Source organism: Thalassophryne amazonica, chromosome 7, assembly GCF_902500255.1.
Source record: "Thalassophryne amazonica chromosome 7, fThaAma1.1, whole genome shotgun sequence".
Taxonomy (NCBI): domain Eukaryota; kingdom Metazoa; phylum Chordata; class Actinopteri; order Batrachoidiformes; family Batrachoididae; genus Thalassophryne; species Thalassophryne amazonica.
Window position 1 is genome coordinate 36,731,931 of NC_047109.1, and position 27,073 is coordinate 36,759,003.

The window sequence follows — 27,073 nt, forward strand, 5'->3', positions numbered from 1 at the left end:
AAGAAATCACAGACTGTAAGGTGGTAGCAGGAGAGAGTGTCACTAGACAGCATAGGATGGTTGTTTGTAGGATGACTTTAGAGGTAAAGAAGAAGAAGAGAGTGAGAGCTCAACAAAGGATCAGATGGTGGAAGCTGAAGGAGGAAGACTGTTGTGTGAAATTTAGCGAGCAGGTGAGAGAAGCACTAGTTGGAGGGGAAGCAATTTGGACAACTGGAAAAGTACTGCAGATGTGGTGAGGGAGACAGCTAGGGGCAGTACTGGGTATGACATCTGGACAGTGGAAGGAAGACAAGGAGACTTGGTGGTGGGATGAAGAGGTCCAGGAAAGCATAAGGAGAAGAGGTTGGCGAAAAAGTTTTGGGATAGTCGGAGAGATGAAGAAAGTAGACAGGAGTACAAGGAGATGCGGCGTAAGGTGAGAAGAGAAGTGGCAAAAGCAAAGGAAAAGGCATATTGCGAGCTGTACAAGAAGTTGAATAGTAAGGAAGGAGAAAAGGACTTGTACCGATTGGCCAGACAAAGGGACAGAGCTGGAAAGGATGTGCAGCAGGTTAGGGTGGTAAAAGATGCACATGGTAATGTGCTGACAAGTGAGGAGTGTGTGCTGAGAAGGTGGAGGGAATATTTTGAAGAGTTGATGAATAAAGAAAATGAGCGAGAGAAAAGGCTGGATGAGTGTGGCGAGAGTAAATCAGGAAGTAAAGAGATTAGCAAGGAAGAAGTGAGGGCTGCTATGAAGAGGATGAAAAGTGGAAAGGCAGTTGCTCCAGATGACATTCCAATGGAGGCATGGAAATGTCTAGGAGAGGATGGCAGTAGATGTTTCTAACCAGATTGTTTAATAAATCTTGGAAAGTGAGAGGATGCCTGAGGAGTGGAGACGAAGTGTGCTGGTTCCTATTTTCAAGAACAAGGGTGATGTGCAGAGCTGCAGTAACTACAGAGGCATAAAGCTGATCAGCCACAGCATGAAGTATGGGAAGAGTAGTAGAAGCTAGGCTTAGAAAACAGGTGAAGATCTGTGAGCAGCAATATGGTTTCATGCCGAGGAAAGAGCACTACAGATGCATGTTTGCTCTGAGAATATTGTTGGAAAAGTACAGAGAAGGACAGAAAGAGTTACATTGTGTTTTTGTGGACTTAGAAAAAGCTTACGATAGGGTGCCAAGGGAAGAGGTTGTGGCATTGTATGAGGAAGTCTGGAGTGGCAGAGAAGTATGTTAGGGTAGTGCAGGACATGTACAAGAATAGTGTGACAGCGGTGAGATGCGCAGTCGGAATGACCAGACTCATTCAGGTGGAGGTGGGATTACACAAAGGATCAGCTCTGAGTCCTTTCTTGTTTGCAGTGGTGATGGACAGGTTGACAGATTTGATCAGACAGGAGTCCCCATGGACTATGATGTTTGCAGATGACATTGTGATCTGTAGTGAGAGTAGAGAGCAAGTTGAGTCTAGTCTGGAGAAGTGGAGATATGCTTTGGAGAGAAGGGGAATGAAGTCAGTAGAAGCAAGACTGAGTACATGTGTGTGAACGAGAGGAAGCCCAGTGAATAGTGCAGTTACAAGGAGTAGAAGTGGTGAAAGTAGATGAGTTTAAATATTTGGGGTCAACTGTTCAAAGTAATGGAGAGTGTGGTAGAGAGGTGAAGAAGAGAGTGCAGGCAGGGTGGAGTGGGTGGAGAAAGGTGGCAGGAGTGATTTGTGACCGAAGAATATCAGCAAGAGTGAAGGGGAAAGTTTACAAAACAGTAGTGAGACCAGCTATGTTGTATGGTTTAGAGACAGTGGCACTAACAAAAAGACAGGAGGCAGAGCTGGAGGTGACAGAGCTGAAGATGTTGAGATTCTCTTTGGGAGTGACAAGAATGGACAAGATTAGGAATGAACATATCAGAGGGACAGCTCAGGTGGGACGGTTTGGAGACAAAGTCAGAGAGGCGAGATTGAGATGGTTTGGACATGTGCAGAGGAGGGACCCCGGGTATATAGGGAGACGGATGCTGAGGATGGAGCCACCAGGCAGGAGGAGAAGAGGGAGACCAAAGAGGAGGTTCATGGATGTGCTGAGAGAGGACATGCAGGTGGTTGGTGTGACAGAGGAAGATACAGAGGACAGGGTGAGATGGAAACAATTGATCTGCTGTGGCGACCCCTAACGGGAACAGCCGAAAGACAAAGAAGAAGTATAAATGCAGTCCACTTGCCATTTAAACAGAATTACACAGTAACAAAATTTTGTTTGCAAATGAAAGAGGTTTTTTTGGGCCACTATATATCACTGGTGAGATGTTACAAATGTTTCTCAAGATCAAATCATTTTTCTTAATCCAATGTTCCATTTGATTTCATCACACACTCATTCCGGTTTTGCCATTGCTACTCTTTAACATGCTAAGATAACAGTCAGTGTAAACTCGAGGTGGGCAGATCGATCCTAATATCGATAATATCGATACCAACGCAATATAAAACGCATACAAAATGGGAGCAAAACCAAAAGTGTTGTGTTTATATTTTTGTTGAGTGTAATTTATATAACGCTTTTCCATCTGAAACAGAAGCTGAAAGTGCTTTACAATGACACCTCACATTCACACACACACCAATGTCAGGTTGCTGCCATGCAAGGTGCTCACAACTCAAATTTTATTCATCTGTATCTGAGCTGGGACTTTAGACATTTGGGGTGTTGAGGTGGCTGCAGCACCCTCTGCTGGTGATGAGCAGCAGTTGCATGGGAAATGAGTTGACAGAGATAGATAGTCTGGGGGCCTACTGCTTTTTATTGTATTTCACTTTAGAACATTTTTTTTTTTTCTGTCACCAAGATGTTAATGCTTATGCACATCTACTATTACAGTGGCTTGCAAAAGTATTTGACCCCTTGGTATTTCATGCATTTTAATTTATTTATGCCATTTCAAATACGAAAAGTAAATCAGGTTTCTCAATCTAAAAATTGGGAAAATTATGTTCCTTTACCTCAAACTGAAAGTAAATCTCTACAACTTGATATAAATTAATAAAAAGTATTAAAGCCAAGATGATGGTTGCATAAGTAATGGGCCCCTTTGGTATAATACCTGTAAATAATCAGTTAAATTGCCAGTTTTCTTTAGACAAGTCAGGGGATGGCTACATGAACATTTCCAAGTCACTGAATATGTCTTGGAATTTAGTTACATCAGTTATTAAGAAATACAAACAGTATGGCACTCTATGGTAAATCTATGTGGAGTAGACAGTTCTCAAAAACTGAGTGACTGTGCAAGAAGGAGAAGAGTGAGGAAAGCCACCAAGACACCCAGATAACCCAGAAGAAGTTATAGATTTCTCTGGCTGTGACTGGAGAAATTCTGCAATAGTGCATGTTTTGTATTTTGTATCCCCAGTATACAGCTTCATGATGAAGTGGTATAGAGGATGATTTTCTTTCACCCAAAACATCAAATCTAGGCTTGCATCACAGATGTACCTTTTGGCAAATTGTAGCTGAACTTTCAGGTCTTCTTTTAAGAAAATCCTCCTCTGCTCCACTTCATCATGAAGCTGTATAACTGGGGATATAAAATCCAAAACTTGCACTGTGTTGCAGAGAATTAACACCCCGAATTAACACCCTGCAGTTTTTTTAAACTAAAACCCTCCTCTGTACCACTTCATCAAGAAGCTGTATAACTGGTGATGCAAAATCCAAAACTTGCACTGTGCACAATTTCTCCAATCACAGCCACAGAAGCCTGTAACTTCTTCTGGGTTGTCTGGGTGTCTTGGTGGCTTTCCTCACTCTTCTCTTTCTTGCAGACTCACTCAGTTTTTGAGAACTGTCTACTCTATGCAAAATTTACCACAGAGTGCCGTACTGTTTGTATTTCTTCATAATTGCAGTAAATAAAGTACAAGACATACTGTATTCAGTGACTTGGAAATGTTCATGTATCCATCCCCTGACTTGTCTGAAGAAAACTGGCAATAAAGCTGATTATTTACAGGTATTATACCAAAGGGCCCATTATTTATGCAACCTATCACCTTGGCTTTTATAGAGATTTTTAGAGATTTGTTTTCAGTTTGAGTTTAAGGAAGATAATTTTCCAAATTTTTATATTGAGAAATCTGATTTACTTTTTGTATTTGAAATGGCATAAATAAATTAAAATGCATGAAATACCAAGGGGCCAAATACTTGTGCAATCCACTGTATAAGCAACAGGTTGGTCATCATCTTGTCCCACAGAAACCTGTATCCACATTTACCATTGATGCAGGTTCAATAGAATTTCACCAAGAACTCTAGTTGATATATTCGAACATTTTCCTCACCAGTGATTTGTTCCATGAGGCGAAGCTTTCCTACAGTGTCCCTCTGATTCTGGAACTCCCCTGATCCAGATGTTGAGGTGGTCTGATGGCTCCCACTGTGGTAGTAGTAAAACTGGAGACACTGGACATGACATTTTCTACTGGGACTCATCCGCTTGGTCTCCAGCCAGGCTGAATCTCCCTCCTCACCAAACACTGTACTCGCATGCATAAGTAACCTGGACAGGGTTGCAGGTTGATTGATTTGTTACATTTGTCATGCTACTCAGTGACAGCTGATGAGGTTTTGCTTTTGAAATATTTTTTTCAACTTGTGTCACCAACTCTGATCCTGGAGATCAGCTATCCTGCATGTACTCCAACTCTCCCTTCTCCATCCACTGTACTAAGTCAGGAGTTAGGAATCATCAGACTTGACTAATCAGGTATGGTTGTAGCAGGTACACATGGAAAACATGCAGCGCAGGTCATTTCCAGAGGCAGGGTTGGTTTCCCCTGGTGCAATATATATTTAGACGTTACCTCCGAACTTATCAATGCTGGTTGTGGTCAGTGGAAGGCCCTCCAGGAGCAGCACTCATTCTCTTCCAGCCTCTAATAGAACCTTTTTCACACATACTTATTCTGCAGTCACTTCCATCAGAGAAGTCACAGTGCTCCGATGAAAGAAATGGATGTATCTGTGAACAAATTACCAACACATACCATAAAATACACACTTCAGCCATGTTTTTAAGTAATTTAAGCAAATATGTGACAATTTGAGTGAGGCTAAGAAATGAATTGATGGCGCAGTTGCTTAGTAGTTAGCATTGTTGCCTCACAGCAAGAAAGTTGTACAAGCGCTTCTGACCTGGGTCCTTTCTGTGTGGAATTTGTATGTTCTCCCCGTGTTTGGGTGGATTCCGTCTGGGTGTTCTGGCTTCCTCGCACTTCCAAGGACATGAAGGTTAGGTGAACTGGTGATTCTAAATTGACTGTAGGTATGAATGTGTTTGTCTGTATGTGGCCCCCAAATGCAGTAGACTGGCGTCCAGTCCAGGGTGTACCGTGCCCTATGACTGCTAGGATAGGCTCCAGCTCTCCATTACCCTTGATTGGATTAAGCGGGTGTAGAAAATGAATGAGAAATGTGTTGCAACATTAAGTGAATTTAGTTGTGACTTTCGTGATGTGGTGGACAAGACAAATGAAGACTAAAAGTTTAAAAAGATTAGAGTGCAAACTTATGAAGTTGGTGTTGTGTATGCAAAGAAAATGTGCCATATACACAAAATCCATGAAAATGTCTGATAGAGTCAGAACAGTTACAGATAAGTTCATTTCAATCATCTTCTGCCAACATTCTCTTCCCAAATTATATGGATTGCATTTACGTTGCACTTTCATGGTCAAATTGCTTTACGTTGATTTCTTACATTCACCCATACCAATGTCAGGGTGCTGCCATGCAAGTTGCTCACTACACACTGGAAACACCTTGGGTTTTAAGGACATTGCTCAGGGCTCTCAGTCTGACATGTACATGAACAGAGGATCCTCTGGTTGCAAGCCCAATACTTTAACCACTTGCATATCACATTGACCACTGGCATTTTTTAAAATCTAAATACACTAAATACACTGATATGTTCCACGAACATTAAAAATTATTCATTTTTAGGGAAAAATCTCAACAACGCTGCCTGAAGGCGCTTCACATGAGTAAGGTCTGACCTTACAACCCCCCCGAGCAAGCACACAGACGAAAGTGGTTCTGATGATAATGAGGAAGACCCTAAAACAGACCAGACTCAGAGGGGTGACCCACTGCTTAAGCCATTCCAACAGTTACAAGTTTTGTGTTTTTTTTTTTTTTTTTTTTTTTTTTTTTTTATAAATTTTACTAGCATTTCTTTACAAACAGAAGAGCAACAAACATAAAGTACTTAATTGAAATTCAAAACCAGTCCAGTTTGGGTCTTTAGTCCCTGTGGTTGAGTAGGTAGGTCTTGAATAGGTAGGACTTCCTGTGGTCAGTCTGACACCCTTGGTGCAGGTGTCAGCACCCGTTTAAAGGTCTCGTCAGTGCCTCAGACAGAGGGAAAAATTCGGAAATAACTGCACCTAAGGCATTAATTCACCAGCAGTAAATCAACAGGAAGCAGAGCGATTACTGTTGTGGTCGCAGGCAGCTAGCCCTGGGCTTCACTAACAGACCTAGAATTTAGATGTAATAAGGCTGGTGTTGCACTGTACCACTGCTAATAATATGAATTAAATGCAGAGGAACCATAATTCCATACTGGACCAATATGATAGCCATACAAGTGGGAGAATATATTTGTCTTTATTTTGAACTTGAATGTTTCTATGGAATCTGCCCATTTTATCTCTGCAGGGAGATCATACCACAAGACAGGCGCATGATAAGAGAAGGCCCTGCGGCCTGCTGACTTTTTTTAACCTTAGAACACAAAGCAGACCTACATCCTGAGAACACAGAGCACAGGCCGGTATGTGGTGTAACTAGGTCAGCTAAGTAGGGAGGTGCTTGTCTATGAATAATTTTCCAAGTTCGTAATGGAACCTTAAAATCAGGCCTCACAGAGATAGGAAGCCAATGAAGGGAGGCCAGAATCAATGTAATGTGGTTGAACTTTCTGCTTCTTGTTAAAATTCTGGCAGCAGCATTTTGAACCAATTGGAGACTCCTAATGCTGGACTGCGGTAAACCATTGCAATAATTATAACATATATAATAATAACATTGCAACAATCCAGTCTGGAGGAGACAAATGAATGGATCAGAGTCTCTGCATTTGCCAGACAGGATGGGAACAGGCTGTTTTGGATCCCTTAAAAGATTTTCTCATTTTGCTTGTTCCTGCTTTTCTGCTTTATTGATACTTTGCCTGTTTTCAGTTCAGCCCATTTACTTAGATGTCTTGAAGGTAAATGATATGGTTTTTCACACATCCATTATGGTTTGTCACAAATGTTCATTATTCATTTTAGTGTCCCTACTCTCTGACCAGTTGTCCTCTTTCTCTACAAATTCATAATTCTAGTAATGTTGCCTCTTTACAATATCACAGTGGAGTATTCTATCATGGCGTAGATGGGAGGAGAAACGGTGTTGGAGTCATTTTAAAGCAAGAGTATGAAGATTGTGTTAGAAGTTAAGTGAACATATGACAACTCAATGAGTGTGCAGCTTGAAATTGAAGAATTTGTGAAGAATGTCATCAGTGCATATGCTCAACAGGTAGGTTGTGAGATGAAGGAGACAAGAGATTTCCGGAATGAGTTAGATAATATTGTTGAGTGTGCCCAAGAGAGAAAGAGTGGTGATTGGAACAGACTTCAGTGGACATGTTGTAACGTTTGACCCTTGTACAAACTGAAATTGACCTTTGAATGTTATGGAGTTATGGTGTAAAAACAGCAAGAATGGTGACAGTCACAGATAGTCCAAACTATACTTTTTTGGAATACAACTGTATTTATGATCAGACAAATAATGTGGTATAGTTTTCAATGTTGTGTGTTTCGCAGTTGTGAATCTCGCGTTGTCTCATGGTCCATGACTCACGCAAGAGATCAGTCTCAGCATACTTCCGGTTCAGGGCACAATGTAAACAAATGCTGTGAAGTGTGGACAACAAGACAACATCGGACATGGCAGAAGTTCATCACAGGTATTACACCTCATCCAGATAACCCTCTCAACCTGGGAGAATGTGTCATCATTATAATTGCCCGTGTATTTACTGGATCAATGCCATCCACGTCCTTGTTAGTCATTGTTTACATGGGCTATGAGACCCCAGAACTCTGCTGGCACCACGGTGCATTCAGGGAAGTACAGGGGGCCACCAGGGGAATTATGGGAAACATTAAAGTACCGAATGATTGGAGCATCTTTTCATTATGACCACCCTGTGGTCATAATGAATGCAACGACCGCCTTGTGTAATTCTTCAATTGACTCCTACCTGGTTGCCTATTGAAAATTCACGTGGCTAATCGGCTTCTTCAAAAGAATAATGTCTAAGGGGTATTTGTGCCAAATTTGGTGTTTGTTTAACCATTTGAAAGATTCCTTTGTAAATATTCTGTTATCTGCTGCACTTACGGTGCCTTTTGGCAAACTTCAGGTGGGCTGCCATGTGCCCATTCTAAGGACTGGCTTCCATCTGGCCACTCTACTATACAAGCCTGATTGGTGGATTGCTGCATAGATGGTAGTCCTTCTGGAAGGATCTCCTCTCTCCACAGAGGAATGCTGGAGCTCTGCTAGAGTGACCATTGGGTTCTTGGTCACCTCCCTGACTAAGGCCCTTCTCCCCCGATCGCTCAGTTTGGATGAGTGGCCAGCTCTAGGAAGAGTCCTGGTGGCTCTGAACTTCTTCCATTTACAGATGATAGAGGCCACTGTGCTCATTGGGACATTCAAAGCAGCAGAAATGTTTCTGTACCCTTCACCAGATTTGTGCCTTGAGACAATCCTGTCTTAGAGGTCTACAGACAGTTCCTTTGACTTCATGCTTGTTTGTGCTCTGATGTGCACTGTCAACCATGGGACCTTATACAGTGAGGAAATAAGTATTTGAAACACCCTACGATTTTGCAAGTTCTCCCACTTAGAAATCATGGAGGGGTCTGAAATTTTCATCTTAGGTGCATGTCCACTGTGAGAGACATAATCTAAAAAAAATTCTGGAAATCCACAATGTATGGTTTTTTTAATAATTTATTGTATGTTACTGCTGCAAATAAGTATTTGAACACCTGTGAAAATCAATGTACTGTTTGGTACAGTAGCCTTTGTTGCAATTACAGAGGTCAACGTTTCATTGTAGTTCTTGATCAAGTTTTCACACACTGCAACAGGGATTTTGGTCTACTCCTCCATACAGTTCTTCTCCAAATCTTTCAGGTTTGGAGTTTCAGCTCCCTCCAAAGATTTTCTATTGAGTTCAGGTCTGGAGACTGGCCAGGCCACTCCAGGACCTTGAAATTCTTCGTACGGAGCCCCTCCTAGTTGCCCTGGCTGTGTGTTTGGGGTCATTGTCATGCTGGAAGACCCAGCCATGACCCATCTTCAATCCTCTTACTGAGGCTAGGAGGTTGTTTGCCAAAATCTTGCGATACATGACCCCATCCATCCTCCCTTCAATACGGTGCCATTGACCTGTCCCCTTTGCAGAAGAACACCCCCCAGAATATGATGTTTCCACGCCCATGCTTCATGGTTGGGATGGTTTTCTTGGGGTTGTTCTCATCCTCTAACATGGTAAGTGGAACTGATTGCAAAAAGCTCTATTTCTTGCTTGCCTCTACTGGTGGTTGGCTCTCACTGTGGTATTGTATCACTTCCTGTTCCGGAGCACAGCGGTGTTTTTCTGTATCTGTTAGCTGTTTAATCTGCGCAGTTAGATTGATCTAGTTATCTAGATTCCGATTTGTTTCCCAGTGTAATCTTTACGTGCCTTAACTAAAGCACTCCTTCTGCTGAATCACTTCTAAATTATTTACACATTATTCACTTTGCGTGTTTTTAGGAATCCGCTAGCTTAGCATAGCTACTAGCTCTTAGCCGGTTTAGCATGGTGGCTTCTCCTGTCTCTCCCGCACTTTTCTGCTCTGGGTGTGAAATGTTTAGTTATTCCTCGGCCTCCTTTAGCAGTAACGGTACTTGTAATAAGTGTAGCTTATTCGTAGCTTTGGAGGCCAGGCTGGGCGAATTGGAGACTCGGCTCCGCACCGTGGAAAATTCTACAGCTAGCCAGGCCCCTGTAGTCGGTGCGGACCAAGGTAGCTTAGCCGCCGTTAGTTCCCCCCTGGCAGATCCCGAGCAGCCGGGAAAGCAGGCTGACTGGGTGACTGTGAGGAGGAAGCGTAGCCCTAAACAGAAGCCCCGTGTACACCGCCAACCCGTTCACATTTCTAACCGTTTTTCCCCCACTCGACGACACACCCGCCGAGGATCAAACTCTGGTTATTGGCGACTCTGTTTTGAGAAATGTGAAGTTAGCGACACCAGCAACCATAGTCAATTGTCTTCCGGGGGCCAGAGCAGGCGACCATTGAAGGAAATTTGAAACTGCTGGCTAAGGCTAAGCGTAAATTTGGTAAGATTGTAATTCACGTCGGCAGTAATGACACCCGGTTACGCCAATCGGAGGTCACTAAAATTAACATTAAATCGGTGTGTAACTTTGCAAAAACAATGTCAGACTCTGTAGTTTTCTCTGGGCCCCTCCCCAATCAGACCGGGAGTGACATGTTTAGCCGCATGTTCTCCTTGAATGCTGGCTGTCTGAGTGGTGTCCAAAAATGAGGTGGGCTTTCATAGATAATTGGCAAAGCTTCTGGGGAAAACCTGTCTTGTTAGGAGAGACGGCATCCATCCCACTTTGGATGGAGCAGCTCTCATTTCTAGAACATCTGGCCAATTTTCTTAAATCCTCCAAACCGTGACTATCCAGGGTTGGGACCAGGAAGCAGAGTTGTAGTCTTACACACCTCTCGCAGCTTCTCTCCCCCCTGCCATCCCCTCATTACCCATCCCGTAGAGACGGTGCCTGCTCCCAGACTACCAATAACCAGCAAAAATCTATTTAAGCATAAAAATTCAAAAAGAAAAAAAATAATATAGCACCTTCAACTGCACCACAGACTAAAACAGACTTAAATGTGGTCTATTAAACATTAGGTCTCTCTCTTCTAAGTCCCTGTTGGTAAATGATATAATAATTGATCAACATATTGATTTATTCTGCCTTACAGAAACCCTGGTTACAGCAGGATGAATATGTTAGTTTAAATGACTGTCACACCACCCCCGAGTCACACTAACTGTCAGAATGCTCGTAGCACGGGCGGGGCGGAGGATTAGCAGCAATCTTCCATTCCAGCTTATTAATTAATCAAAAACCCAGACAGATTCTTTAATTCATTTGAAAGCTTGTCTCTTAGTCTTGTCCATCCAAATTGGAAGTCCCAAAACCAGTTTTATTTGTTATTCTTATCATCCACCTGGTCATTACTGTGAGTTTCTCTGTGAATTTTCAGACCTTTTGTCTGACTTAGTGCTTAGCTCAGATAAGATAATTATAGTGGGCGATTTTTAACATCCACACAGATGCTGAGAATGACAGCCTCAACACTGCATTTAATCTATTATTAGACTCTATTGGCTTTGCTCAAAAAGTAATGAGTCACACCCACCACTTTAATCATATCTTAGATCTTGTTCTGACTTATGGTAGGGAAATAGAAGACTTAACAGTATTCCCTGAAAACTCCCTTCTGTCTGATCATTTCTAATAACATTACATTTACTCCTGATGGACTACCCAGCAGTGGGGAATAAGTTTCATTACACTAGACGTCTTTCAGAAAGTGCTGTAACTAGGTTTAAGGATATGATTCCTTCTTTATGTTCTCTAATGCCATATACCAACACAGTGCAGAGTAGCTACCTAAACTCTGTAAGTGAGATAGAGTATCTCGTCAATAGTTTTACATCCTCATTGAAGACAACTTTGGATGCTGTAGCTCCTCTAAAAAAGAGAGCTTTAAATCAGAAGTGTCTGACTCCGTGGTATAACTCACAAACTCGTAGCTTAAAGCAGATAACCCGTAAGTTGGAGAGGAAATGGCATCTCACTAATTTAGAAGATCTTCACTTAGCCTGGAAAAAGAGTCTGTTGCTCTATAAAAAAGCCCTCCGTAAAGCTAGGACATCTTTCTACTCATCCACTAATTGAAGAAAATAAGAACAATCCCAGGTTTCTTTTCAGCACTGTAGCCAGGCTGACAAAGAGTCAGAGCTCTATTGAGCTGAGTATTCCAGTAACTTTAACTAGTAATGACTTCATGACTTTCTTTGCTAACAAAATTTTAACTATTAGAGAAAAAATTACTCATAACCATCCCAAAGACGTATCGTTATCTTTGGCTGCTTTCAGTGATGCCGGTATTTGGTTAGACTCTTTCTCTCCGATTGTTCTGTCTGAGTTATTTTCATTAGTTACTTCATCCAAACCATCAACATGTTTATTAGACCCCATTCCTACCAGGCTGCTCAAGGAAGCCCTACCATTATTTAATGCTTCGATCTTAAATATGATCAATCTATCTTTGTTAGTTGGCTATGTACCACAGGCTTTTAAGGTGGCAGTAATTAACCATTACTTAAAAAGCCATCACTTGACCCAGCTATCTTAGCTAATTATAGGCCAATCTCCAACCTTCCTTTTTCTCTCAAAAATTCTTGAAAGGGTAGTTGTAAAACAGCTACCATGATCATCTGCAGAGGAATGGTCTATTTGAAGAGTTTCAGTCAGGTTTTAGAATTCATCATAGTACCAGAAACAGCATTAGTGAAGGTTACAAATTATCTTCTTATGGCCTCGGACAGTGGACTCATCTCTGTGCTGTTCTGTTAGACCTCAGTGATGCTTTTTGATACTGTTGACCATAAAATTTTATTACAGAGATTAGAGCATCCCATAGGTATTAAAGGCACTGCGCTGCGGTGGTTTGAATCATATTTGTCTAATAGATTACAATTTGTTCATGTAAATGGGGAATCTTCTTCACAGACTAAAGTTAATTATGGAGTTCCACAAGGTCTGTGCTAGGACCATTTTATTCACTTTATACATGCTTCCCTTAGGCAGTATTATTAGACGGTATTGCTTAAATTTTCATTGTTACGCAGATGATACCCAGCTTTATCTATCCATGAAGCCAGAGGACACCACACAAACTAAGCTAACTGCAGGATTGTCTTACAGACATAAAGACATGGATGACCTCTAATTTCCTGCTTTTAAACTCAGATAAAACTGAAGTTATTGTACTTGGCCCCACAAATCTTAGAAACATGGTGTCTAACCAGATCCTTACTCTGGATGGCATTACCCCTGACCTCTAGTAATACGTGAGAAATCTTGGAGTCATTTTTGATCAGGATATGTCATTCAAAGCGCATATTAAACAAATATGTAGGACTGCTTTTTTGCATTACGCAATATCTCTAAAATCAGAAGGTCTTGTCTCAGAGTGATGCTGAAAAACTAATTCATGCATTTATTTCCTCTAGGCTGGACTATTGTAATTCATTATTATCAGGTTGTCCTAAAAGTTCCCTAAAAGCCTTCAGTTAATTCAAAATGCTGCAGCTAGAGTACTGACGGGGACTAGAAGGAGAGAGCATATCTCACCCATATTGGCCTCTCTTCATTGCTTCCTGTTAATTCTAGAATAGAATTTAAAATTCTTCTTCTACTATAAGGTTTTGAATAATCAGGTCCCATCTTATCTTAGGGACCTCGTAGTACCATATCACCCCAATAGAGCGCTTCGCTCTCAGACTGCAGGCTTACTTGTAGTTCCTAGGGTTTGTAAGAGTAGAATGGGAGGCAGAGCCTTCAGCTTTCAGGCTCCTCTCCTGTGGAACCAGCTCCCAATTCAGATCAGGGAGACAGACACCCTCACTACTTTTAAGATTAGGCTTAAAAACTTTCCTTTTGCTAAAGCTTATAGTTAGGGCTGGATCAGGTGACCCTGAACCATCCCTTAGTTATGCTGCTATAGACGTAGACTGCTGGGGGGTTCCCATGTGCACTGTTTCTTTCTCTTTTGTGCTCTGTATGCACCACTCTGCATTTAATCATTAGTGACTGATCTCTGCTCCCCTCCACAGCATGTCTTTTTCCGTGGTCTCTCCCTCAGCCCCAACCAGTCCCAGCAGAAGACTGCCCCTCCCTGAGCCTGGTTCTGCTGGAGGCTTCTTCCTGTTTAAAAGGGAGTTTTTCCTTCCACTGTAGCCAAGTGCTTGCTCACAGGGGGTCGTTTTTGACCGTGGGGTTTTACATAATTATTGTATGGCCTTGCCTTACAATATAAAGCGCCTTGGGCAACTGTTGTTGTGATTTGGCGCTATATAAAAAATTGATGATTGATTTTGGTCTCATCTAACCACCACGGCCTCTCCCCATGCCTCCTCTGGATCATCCAGATGGTCACTGGTGAACTTTAAACGGGCCTGGACATGTGCTGGCTTGAGCAGGGGGACCTTGCTGCCTGCAGGATTTTAAACCATGACAGCATCATGTGTTACTAATGTAATCTTTGTGACTTGTGGTCTCCAGCTCTCTTCAGGTCATTGACCAGGTCCTCCTGTGTAGTTCTGAGCTTTCTCAGAATCATCCCTTACCCCACAAAGTGAGATCTTGCATGGAAATCCCAGACCCGAGGGAGATTGACAGTCATCTTGTGTTTCTCCCACTTTCTAATAAATAATCATAACAGTTGTTGTCTTCTACCAAGCTGCTTGCCTGTTGTCCCGTTGTCCATCCCAGCCTTTTGCAGGTCTACAGTTTTGTCCTGGTGTCCTTACACAGCTCTTTGGTCTTGGCTATGGTGGACAGGTTGGAGAGGTGATTGATTGAAGGTGTAAACAGGTGTCTTTTATACAGGTAACAAGTTCAAAACAGGTGCAATTTAATACAGGTAAAGTGTGCAGAATAAGGGGGCTTCTTAAGAAAAATTAACAGGTCTATGAGAGCCAGAATTCCTGCTGGTTGGTAGGTGTTCAAATACTTATTTGCAGCAGTAACATTCAAATAAATATTTTAAAAAATCATACATTGTGATTTCCGGATTTTTTTTTTTTAGATTATGTCTCTCACAGTGGACATGCACCTAAGATGAAATTTCAGACCCCTCCCATGATTTCTAAGTGGGAGAACTTGCAAAACCGCAGGGTGTTCAAATACTTATTTTCCTCACTGTATGTAGACTAGGGATGGGTATCGAGAACCGGTTCCTTTCGAAAATCGTTAGGCAGTGATTCAATCCACCGACATCAATAACCTTTTTGCTTAACAATTCCCTTATCGGTCCTTCAGAGCGGCTGTTGTTTTTGAGGGTGTTTTATTAGGAAAATGATCATTTCTTTACATTGATTGCAGACCCTGCAGCGGGTCTATAATCAACTGCTTCTGCAACGCAGCTCTGCTTGAAGCTTGACGCACGAAGCAGTGCTCAAAACCCGGTGCTTCATTGGTTCTCTGCTTGCTGCTTTCAGAAGCAGAAAGTCCACTTCTTATTAAAAATTAAACTGTATAATTAAAAAGGGGAAAAAAACCACCAAGAATTTCTCCAATTTGGGAATAAAACTAAACATAATAAAATGTGGGACAAAGTGAAGAGCTGTGAAATAACTTTCGGGATGCATTGTACAAAACACTTGAAAAGAGCTCCATCAGAGCCAAAGAGAAGTCCATCAGAAACTCAACAGATCTATCAGCACTCCAGCACAGCTCCATCAGATCTCTAAAGGTCTAATAGAGCTTGAAGAGAGGTCCATCAGAGGTCTAAGAGAGCTCCAACACAGCTACAACAGAGCTCCATTAGAGCCCCAACAGAGGTCCATTAGAGCGCCAACAGAATCCCATTGGGGCTACAACAGAGGTTCATCAGAGCTCCAACACAGCTCCATTAGATCTCAAGCCAAGGTATAACAGAGCTCCAAAAGATGTCCATCAGAGCACAGCACAGCTTCAAGAGAGGTCTATCAGAGTTTCAACAGAGGTCCATCAGAGCTCCAACAGAGGTAAAACAGAGCTCCAACACAGCTCCAACAGAGGTCCATCGGAGCTCCAATAGAGGTCCACCAGAGCTCCGACAGTTCTCTGTGGTTTCTGGAAGGTTAGAAAAATGTAGATTTAGGAGGCTCCACATTTTTACCTGTAGTTTAAAGAACAGATTAATAATATTTCAAGTTAAAAAATATAATATATTCACATTACATTAGAACCTACAGAAAAGAGAAACCATATGAAAAAATACAGTGTGTGCACCATGTACTTAGTACTGTATATTGAGTGGTGCCATAACACCCCAGACCTACAGTAATCATGAAGTGCAGTATTCTCAGCAACATGGCAACTCTTACAACTCACTGCAGTTATACAGATGATTCAGCTTGTAGACATCGATTTCACTCATCTCCATTCGCTGTCCAATTATGTCCTGGTACCGAGGTAGCTTTGTGACGATGGTTCTGGCAGAGGTCTTGGAGAAAGCATTTTTGCTGTAGTGCAGTACTGATGAGTAGTCATATGGAGCATTAAATGCTGTCATCACTTTTGAAGGGAATTTCTTGAAGTTTCTTTTATGCTCTGCACATCCGATATGTACATAATCAGACAATTGTTTGATTTACTTATTTATTTACACATATAAACATAACAAGCTCTTAATACAAAGTGTTCCACAAGTAGCATTATAACGCAATGCTAAAATACCCTCAGCCGTATGAGCACTGTCTTCTTTATAATTTGCAGTTGTTTAATTTGTATCCCAGTGCAAACTCTCTCTCTCTCTCTCTCTCTCTCTCTCTATATATATATATATAATTATACATTTATTGTTACATACAGTAATTATTAAGATCCTATTATCTTATTTAAAAATTTGTCCATGTTCAATCAAGCCCCTCAATTTTGTCACGTGATATTTTCACAAGGACCACAGTGGAAATAAACATTTACAGTATTGTGTTATCAGTGTATCATTGATACATTCACCCATAGCCGGCGCCACGAGGGGGCGTTTGGGGGCGACGCCCCCTCACGTCATCAACCTCGCCCCCTCGGATGTTAGAGTTATCAAAAAAATAAAAAAGAAAGAAAAAGAAATACTAGAAAATATAGCAAATATTAGTTATTCAATAATATCACGTATTTAACAAATAAACCAAATTAATTAACTAAAGTAATTAATTTTAAAACAAACGGATATGGCGTGTGTCTGTGTTCAAGGGATTTGATAGGTTGAGGGTTGTGCTTGTCAGTGCGGAAGAGGGTGGTGCGTTTCCAACGTGTCGTGATGTCAGACGCGTCGGTTCGGAAGCGGCAAGGGGAGATTGCTACGTCCCGCTCTGGCTGTTTCCACAACCTGAATAAAGTTCAGCGATCACCATCTTGAATTTACGTCACCTGAACCACAAAAAAAAACCCTTTAAGAAACAGCAGTAGAACGATTCTCCCATCACCCTGCTGGGAGAAGCTTTTTTCAGCTACTTTTCGGAGTGACACCGACCGAGGGAGGACTGACGACTTGGTGGGATATCTATCGAACCGCGACAGCAGACCGACCCGCACGGAGAAGCCGGCCTTCAGGCATCATCACTGGGCAGAGCGATCCAGGCTGCCGGGGTGATGAAGCAAACCCACTCAGTCCGAAATCTCCCACTTTTTGGATATATGCGAAGTCCCAGTTTGCCCAATCGAGTTTAGTTCTGCAGCTTTACTGAGGTGAGAATAATGTAAAAGTAAAACGTGACATTTACTGAACTGTGAAGGTTTAATGATCGGCTAACGTTAGCTTAGCCTTTTAGCACAGTTGATCTGAGTGAACACTTTATTTTTTACCAAATAAAGCTACAGCTTTTTTCATACACCACAAAAGCTCAACTTTAAATAACTTATTTTTTCGGGCGTTTTTTCGGGCGTTTTTTTTTTTTTTTTGCTGTTCCCCCCCCCCCCCCCCTTTTTTTAATGTATAAACTGTTTAGTGTTTCTTTATATTTAAAGAAATATTTTTATTTGTCCCAATCAGGAACATTTGCTGTGCAGACAACCAGACTTCCATTGATGAGCTGAACACCGCGAAGTCCAGTCGAAAGAAAACATCTCTGCTTTTCAGCAACACCACCAGAGTTAAAAACTGCAGAAGAGACCTTCATCTGGTCCTGAGAATCCAGCAGAACATCACCTGCTTGTAAATAAAAGGCTCTTTCAACAGCAACTATTTTATTATTTTTAAAAAGCTGTTTCATTTTATATTTTAACAATAAATGAACGGATCATTAAAAATGTCCATGAATCAAAGTCAAAAGACATTTGCACAGGTAGAAGCTCTCCACTTATTGTGCTCAAATTCATATTTTAGAAATGATTCTGTCCTGATAACATTAAAGGCAATTACATATTTTGACGAAATTACAAGTTGAAATGACTATAAAAAAAAATCATCATGAGGTTTATGTCACAGAAATCCTACTTTACAGTCACACTGCAGTCATTGTTAAATTATTTCCTTTTGCATTTATAATAAACATTTGTATTTATTTAGTGTTTGTTTTTCTGGTTGAAATGAGATATAAATAATCTACCAGACTTAAAAAATATACAAGTTTCCATGTTATTTTATTTGTCTAAAAATAAATGTCTGAGGTTCCTTATGTTAAACAAGAAATTATCTAATATGAAATAACAGGTGGTTTTAATTTACAGATGAAAGGTTTCTAAAGAACCATTTATTGATTTATTTAGCGCATAGACCATTTTGTATATATTGTTCAAAATGTGCATTTGTGTTTATTGTTTAAATCTTTTTGTTGTTCAGTCTTTCACACAAGACCTCAAATTACCTTTATAAAGTGTCAAAACAGTTGTTTATTATAGTTTGCTGTGTGTTTTGAATAAATGTGTGCGTAAAATTATTTTTCGCTTTATTTTTTCCTTGCCTATTTTTGATTGGAAACCTTTATTACACTTAGAAAACACAACAAAAACATATATATTCTGAAAGCACAGGTTGTCCTGAAAAAAACGAGACATAAAACTTGTTTGTGGGATGCAGGGAGAGCTGTTAACAGCAATAATAAAACATTTATGCCAGGCGAGTGAACTGTCCAAAAAATGCCCTCAGACCCCAGAGGGTTAAAATACCTCTTAAAATAGGTCAAGGTTAGCCATCTTGTCCAATGTCTGTGCACAGACAGATGCACAGATGGATGGATGGACGCAAACCCTTGACAATACCCAATGGCCATATTTTGATGGCCTTGGGTAAAAACAACTACAATTTATACTCCAGAAAATACAGTAATCATACTAACAAACTGGAGAGGATGAACTATATCTATCTATGAATAACATTCTGTGAATAGTTTGAAGATATCAAACCTTCTTTGATGTTGTCCCACATAATGGTGATATATTTATCTCTGTCGTATCTTGACTGTTCATGAAAAAAGCCCAGAGTGTGGAAAAGCTCATGCTCTATTATGCCAAGGTAACCACATCCTTGTCCGATGGAGATAATCTGGCCACCTTTAATAACTCTTGCAACATGAGAGGAACACCTACAGCGAGAAGAAAAGCAAACGGTATGTGAAATCACGGTCACTCACTGTGGGTGGAATATTTGTCATTTGTGTTTAGAGTGTAAAAATACAGTTACCCTTCATTCTGTCTGAGTGAAATGTAGTATTCTTCAGACTGCCTGGGTTTAAAATCAATACACGTCTTCAAACGGAAATGATCAAACGCCTGCAGGATGGTAGCTTTAGCGCCGACATCTGTGCACAAATACAGAAAGTAATGAATAGTGCATCATGTTGCAGGTTGTCAATGGGTTTGTTCATTTTCAGCGGTGAGAAAAGGTTTAAAACTCACTGAGGCTTTCTTCTAACACATAAGGAACAGGGATGCTCCACAGGTAACTTTTTTCCGAAATGGCATTCCTTTTTACCCGAGTTGTTGTGTGAAGTTCCTTGAGGACATAAAGACCCTAAATTAATTACTTACTGAGCAAGGAAGCATGTCACACAGCAGCACAACATTACTCCATGACTCACTGATGCCTTAATATATGATTCTGTATTACCTTGACATTTGATCAAAAACTAGCTGAACATGACATGATGATCCAAGACAAATGCACATTAATCCAGGATTCAAGATTCAAGATTCAAAGCTTTTATTGTCATATGCACAGTAAAGAAACATGTTTCCCTGTGCAATGAAATTCTTACTTTGCTGCCCACACTGGATGCCCAAATATATACATAAATAACTAAGTATAAAATATCTGAATATAAGTAGGGGAAAAAATGAAATCACATAAAATAAGCATGCTGGTAAGAACAATAGAATATAACAAGCAATGTAATAGGATTGTAGAAAAACATGCACCATATGTACAACAGAACGTGCCTCTCAGTTTGACACCACATTCTAGCAGTTTTAGCATGTTCAAGATTTCTGTGATACAGCCAGTGCCGCATTTCCCTTATGACATCATAATGTGCATCCCATGGTTTTATTTAAGTTATTATAGGCACACACATAGGATTTCCACCGTCTCTTAAAAAACAGAATTGTCCTTTATTTGACAATTAATTATTGCGTCCCGAATTGAATCAATATTGGATGTAAATTGTTCTGTATTTTCATAAATGTCCCACACACACTCATTAAAACTAGATAATGAACAAAATAATACACAGGAAATATTAAGAGCTGCCAACCTTGCGTCGGGTCCTGTAGTGAGGAGCCGACGCAAGGTACAGCGATTAGACCTCAGACTTTCACGTGTGGTCATGTCACGGGTTGCCTGGCTGCCTGGCATTTCTACACCCGAAACTCCACCACATCCAAAGAAGCAAAAATTATTGCAAATGTACAGATGTGAGTGGAAGAGTCCAACCGCTGGCTTGACAGCGTTAGTGGCAGTGGGTACAAGGCAAACTGTAGGCAAACAAGTATTTTATTTTTATTTTCTCTTAAAGTAAAAATGTCCTCACTGTAAAGATTAAAAGTATTTCTCTGTTTTCCTTAATATTTTTATTATTGCAGACTTCAGTGACTGCACAGTTTATCATTAACAGTTTTGTGTTAATAAAGCACTTAAAGCTTTAAGTATGTCTTAATGCTTTTTTCAGAATTAAATATGCCACTCCTTGGGTGGTGGTAGTGGCCCTGAGGAGCTGTGGTGTGCATCCTTTATTTTCATTACTAAAAGGTGGCAACACTACACACACATACATTGCACCTGAGCAAAATGGAATCAGTCAAAAGAAAGAAGTAAACCACAATGGCATGGACCCATGGCCAAATAATAATAACAAGAGCAATCCCAGATTTCTGACGTCCGCCAAGGGTTGATGAGGACTCAAAATAAAAGTTATGTGATTCACATCGTGACCCAGACTTTACCTGGATCTGGATTCCACAACATAATGCAATTATTGCACACTGATCCAGAATGGTCCATCTGATCAAAATGTTGCAAGCTGATATTTAATTCAGAAGCTGAAACAACATAGTGTCTTCCTGATCTTGGATTTACATCATGATGTCATATCCATGAAATAGCTTTGACGTAATCCTTAAAAGTGTACAAAGTGAAATCCTGATTCAAAATCCGGATCCAGATCCAGATCACCTCCAAAAGCTAATGGAGTCTTCCAAGGCCAAAGTGTGGTGAAAATTTGGTGAAAATCCGTTAAGTAGTTTTGACGTAATCCTCAAATTTGACAAAGTGAAGCGTACAAATTCTGACCTAGAATCTGGATCACCTCCAAAAATCAGTGGAGTCTTTCATACCCCAATATCTATCTGTGTCGCAAATTTGATGTTTTCACATAATCCTTAAAAGCCTGTATAAAGTGAAATCTTGATCGAGATTCCGGATCACCTCCACCGTGTAATGAAGTCTTCCATGGCCTAATATCTCTCTGTGGTGAAAATGTCGTCAAAATCCGTGCAGTAGTTTTTACGTAATCCTGCTAACAGACAGACAAATAAATAAACACAGATGATTTTATTACATCCATGGTGGATGTAATAAAAAGAAGACAAAGAAGAATCATTTTATTTATTAAGTACTGTTAGAGAATTCTTTGTGATATACAACAGAGCCCATAAATATTTTAAACCATTAAACAATACACAAGATGAAAATATTAAAATAAGATTAAAAAAACTTAAAAAAAAATGAGGAGATCAATACATAAAGCTAAAACATATCTCACAATCCACAGAGGTGTTCTATGTACATATGTCACAGTTTAGAACTAGAAGCACTCAGAGAGTGCAAACCTCCGCCAAGGCCATGGGGTCACTGACACCATAACACCTACACGCTGTGGAATCACTGAAGCTAAAAAAGTCTAACAATGATGTTTGCTCAGTAGTAAAAAAAGTTTCATCTGCTGTGACTGGATAGCATGTATCCTTGGCACTTGGCATCACAGTTTATTGCAACTTGCACCTTTCCCAGAAGATACTGTCATCTGAGCACTGATATTGATATTGCGTGTGCTTATAGACAAAAACAAATTAGACAAAATTCAATTTATTATTCAACTAAACTGCAAATATATTAATTTTTTTACATTTATGAAACACTTCTCTAAACAAGGCCATAGGGTCACTGACCCTAAAGAGATTACCTCCTTGGCACAGTGATCTATTTCTTTTTGTCTGTTTCTCTAAAATTGTATATAATAATTATTAGATTATTAATATATAAACAAAAATAAATTTAAGAAATATTACAATTTGAAAACAAATGCACCCGAACGTGATCACAGCTGCAACTGCTTAATGCTAACTTTTAACATTGAAAATGCCGTAGACATGCTAAGGCGTTAGCATCGGGATCCAGATCGTGATCTGGATCACCACAAAAATTTAATCACTTGTTCCTCTTGTCATTTCCAACCACTCCACAAAATTTCTATAAACCAAAATAAATTTAAGAAATATTACAATTTGAAAACAAATGCACCCGAACGTGATGACAGCTGCAACTGCTTAATGCTAACTTTTAACATTGAACATGCCATAGACATGCTAACGCGTTAGCATTGGGATCCGGATCGTGATCCGGATCACCACTAAAATTTAATCACTTGTTCCTCTTGTCATTTCCAACCATTCCACAAAATTTCATCAAAATCCATTCAAAACTTTTTGAGTTATCCTGCTGACCTGCAGACAAACAAACAAATGCGACCGAAAACATAACCTCCTTGACGGAGGTAAAAATTAAAATAAAAGCCAACCTCCCCCATATTATCATAAAATATACAAATCTCAGCTCTGACGTGCCTCAGAGAAAGGGTAAGTCTTATGTTTGCCCTATCTCTGTCTCCCACTGTCCCATTATCATCTTGTTAATCCTTGCGACACACAACAAACCAGCTCCCTGTGAATTCAGGGAGCATACTGACACGTAAGGCATTAACATCTGTGCTCACGTGAACACAGAGAAATGTAAAGAAAAAGTTAAATCCGGATGGAACATTTCCTGTTCCCCCCATAAAATGTGCAGTTTCTGATGAAAGATCAATCAAATCAGTCGCAAATACACCTATTCTTGAAATAAAATGTCCCTATCGGGTAACTGACGCATCGTTTTCCATTACTGAAATCTCCGTACTGGAGATGGCTAGAATGATTACGGTAACAACAAGCTCACTCACAGACACAACATTGGCAGTTTACGTGACAATTCAGCCGTTCTGGACAAAACAGCCTCGTTTCCGGAGACCAAAGCGGAAAAAAGCATGGCTGACAAGGGACAGAAGAAGTGATCATAAGACTGGTATATTTGCCTTTGTATTTCTCAATCATTGTTAAGGGCCCCTTCACACATAGTGCGAATTTGGTCAAATTGCGCATGAAGTGCGCATGAAGCAGGAATCATATGCAATACGTGTAAAATCGTAGTTGCCTCTAACGCCTCTTACACCTGTTATTACAACTATTTACACACACCAGCGGCTGAAAGACAGAGTGTGCGGTGTGAGAGCCCATCGAACCCTTTTGCGGTAGGTGTCGGCCAAATTCCAGGTGACATGCACGAACAACTAACACCGCTCGCTTGGCACTTAGAAAATGTGTGGCCATTCGCACTGTTAACACAACAATAGTCAGCAGATGATCACTGTCGAGCTGGATGTGAAATTTGTCTGTGCCCCACGAGTGTGGCTTTGCAAACAGACACATTGGCGTGTGTGCTGAACTGATAAGGGGTGTGGCCACCGACAGGAGTGGCTGTGGAGATCTGTGGTTCTGGACATCATGGCTGGGGAACACGTACTGTGTTTGGATGGACATAAACTAACAACTGTCCAATGTGATGTGTGTGGTGTCATCACATGGACATACATAAAAACATATATCACTGTTGCAATGGGCTGCAGCGAGCATGCGTTGCACACATTGACAGGCTGACCCAGGTGATACGGACCGTCAGATCATTACACGCAGCGGGCAATCTGAATGTCACGCCACCCACGTGAGCTCTGTTCCACATGACACAGTGTCTGTCCTGCGGTGCGCCGTCCACAAGACACACGTATTGGGCATGACATGCCGCCAGCAGATGTGGACATGATAAGAGCGCCCTGCTGCTCGTTCATGTCATGTCATGACTATATGTCTGTGACCATGGGTCATCTACAGAGGAACAGACGGATCATACTTGTATTGCCCGCTTGATAAGAGGGATTCAGTAAAATGTGGTGTTTTTATATGGTGTGTGGTTTTATTTTTTTAAAATACGTCCATGCCCTTCTTGATTTCAGGCATTAATTTTCCTGCACCTTTCGCAGGACAGCGATGGTAGTACAGTGGTAAATTTTGTGACTGGAAGTCAGAGATTTTGGAAATCCCGTGGGTGGCATGTATGTTTTTATTTTTTTATTTTCACAGCACATTGCACAGCTTCTCGTACTGTGTTCTTGCGTGCATGAAACCATTGCAGCATGTATTTTTAAATTTTTTTTATTGATTTTTCTTTGCGATGTGCAGCTGCGCGATGTGTAACCACATCGTGTAACTGCTCGAACCATTGCAGCGGCATTGTGCATGCCTGCCCATCGGCTTGATGTTGTCATGGTTCGCTCATACGAAGCTGTTCCGCCGTGAGTCACCCTGAGTTGTACTTATTCGTACTATGTGTGAAAGGGCCCTCAACAGTGTTTTTTCCACATGCATTGAATAATTAGCACTTTAACAAATATTTTTGCATGCAATCGAAGCCAAGCATGCTGATCGACAAATTGGTACAAAGCTGCGTCTGCAGCTTAATTGGAGTCCACCTGGGGTAAAGTCAGTTGATTGGACATGATTTGGAAAGGCTCACACCTGTCTAAATATAAGGCCCCACAGTTGACAGTGCATGTCAGAGCACAAACCAAGCATGAAGTCAAAGGAATTGTCTGTAGACATCTGAGACAGGATTGTCTCGAGGAACAAATCTGGGGAAGGGTACAGAAGCATTTCTGCTGCTTTGAAGGTCCCAATGAGCACAGTGGCCTCCATTTTCTCCAACAGGACTCTCCCTAGAGCTGGCCGCCCATCTAAACTGAGTGATCGGGGAGAAGGGCTTTAGTCAGGGAGGTGACGAAGAACCAGATGGTCACTCTGTCAGGGCTCCATCATTCCTCTGTGGAGCAGAAACGAGGCTGCTTTAAGCAGGAACAAAGCAATATTTTGTGACGCTTTGAAGTGATGGAGGGTCAGTGAAAGCAACAGCTAGCAGCCATGCAGCTTTGGTGCTGTGATTGCTTCCTCTGCCTTTTCTGATGAAATAATGCTGAATTTATGCCGAAATGATTGTTGTACAAAAGCTTCAGATATCTGTTGTTCAGATAGATGATGACTGGAGTGCAGTTTTAAGCAGAAACGAGGTGTTAATCAGTGAACCGCAGCTGATGATGCCTGCGCAGTGAAGGCAGGGCTGAACGAGTTTTCAGGCGGACCGTTCGATCAGCGACTCGTTTCGTCAATGGAAATGGTTTTACTCAAATAAGAGTTGATTTTACACTATGTTGAGTTGATTTATTCCCATGGTAGAGTATATTTACTCTATTTAGACTGGGATCAAATGTTATCCCAGCAGAGTAAATTTTACTCAGCAAAGTTTCCTGTGTACAGAGACATCCTGGATGAAAACCTGCTCCAGAGCACTCTTGACCTCAGACTGGGATGACAGTTCATCTTTCAGCAAGATATTGACCCTAAGCACTAGCCAAGATATGAAAGGAGTGGATTCAAGACAACTCTGTGAATGTCCTTGAGTGGCCTAGCCAGAGCCCAAACCTGAATCTGATTGAACATCTCTGGAGAGATCTGAAAATGGCTGTGCACCGATGCTCCCCATTAAAGCCGATGGAGCTTGAGAGGTGCTGCAACAAAGTTTTTTATTTTTAATAAATTTAACAAAATGTCATTTATGTTGTCATTATGGGGTCTTGTGAGTAGAATTTTGAGGGGAACAAATTCATTTACTCCACTTTGGAATAAAGCTGTAGCATAACAAAATGTGGAAAAAGTGAAGTACTATGAATACCTACTGGATACACTGTAGAAGTACACATGTTGAGGTTGTTACTGAAGCATTCAGAGACACAACAAGTAATCCCCAGCATTCTGGGCCTTGTTTACTTTCTGACTGTGTCTGTGCATCTGCAGCAGGCACACATTTCCCACAATCCCCTACATGACCAAAATCCAATATGGCGGGTATACAATCTCCTATGGAAGACCCATTGTACTTCTGAGTGGCAATCCTGGCAACAACAACACACTGTAGTAATCAATTCTGGATGACACGAAGGCATGGCCCAAAACTTCAGCATCCATCATAAACAGAATTGGTCTTCCCCTCGCAATAAAAAAAATATATAAAATATGTATAAAAAGAAATGGTCTGATCCAGGATCACAGCAAGATCCTTGACAGTATCATTGTGTTGCATCACACAGTGACCCAGAGACAGTGTAAACTCATTAGATGAATGTCTCAGTCTGGCAGGTGCAACAAACAAAACAACCATGTTTTATCAGAGTTCAAAACCAGGAAGTTTGACGACATTCAGCTAATAGGATTAATAAATGGAATAGTTTTGATTGTGTTGAATGTTTGGTCTCCAAAGT

General features: G+C 40.9%; 1 pseudogene; it reads right to left on the bottom strand.

The window, feature by feature from the left end:
- Nucleotides 1-27,073, bottom strand: part of LOC117513795 — a 41,295-nt pseudogene that overhangs the window by 7,864 nt on the left and 6,358 nt on the right.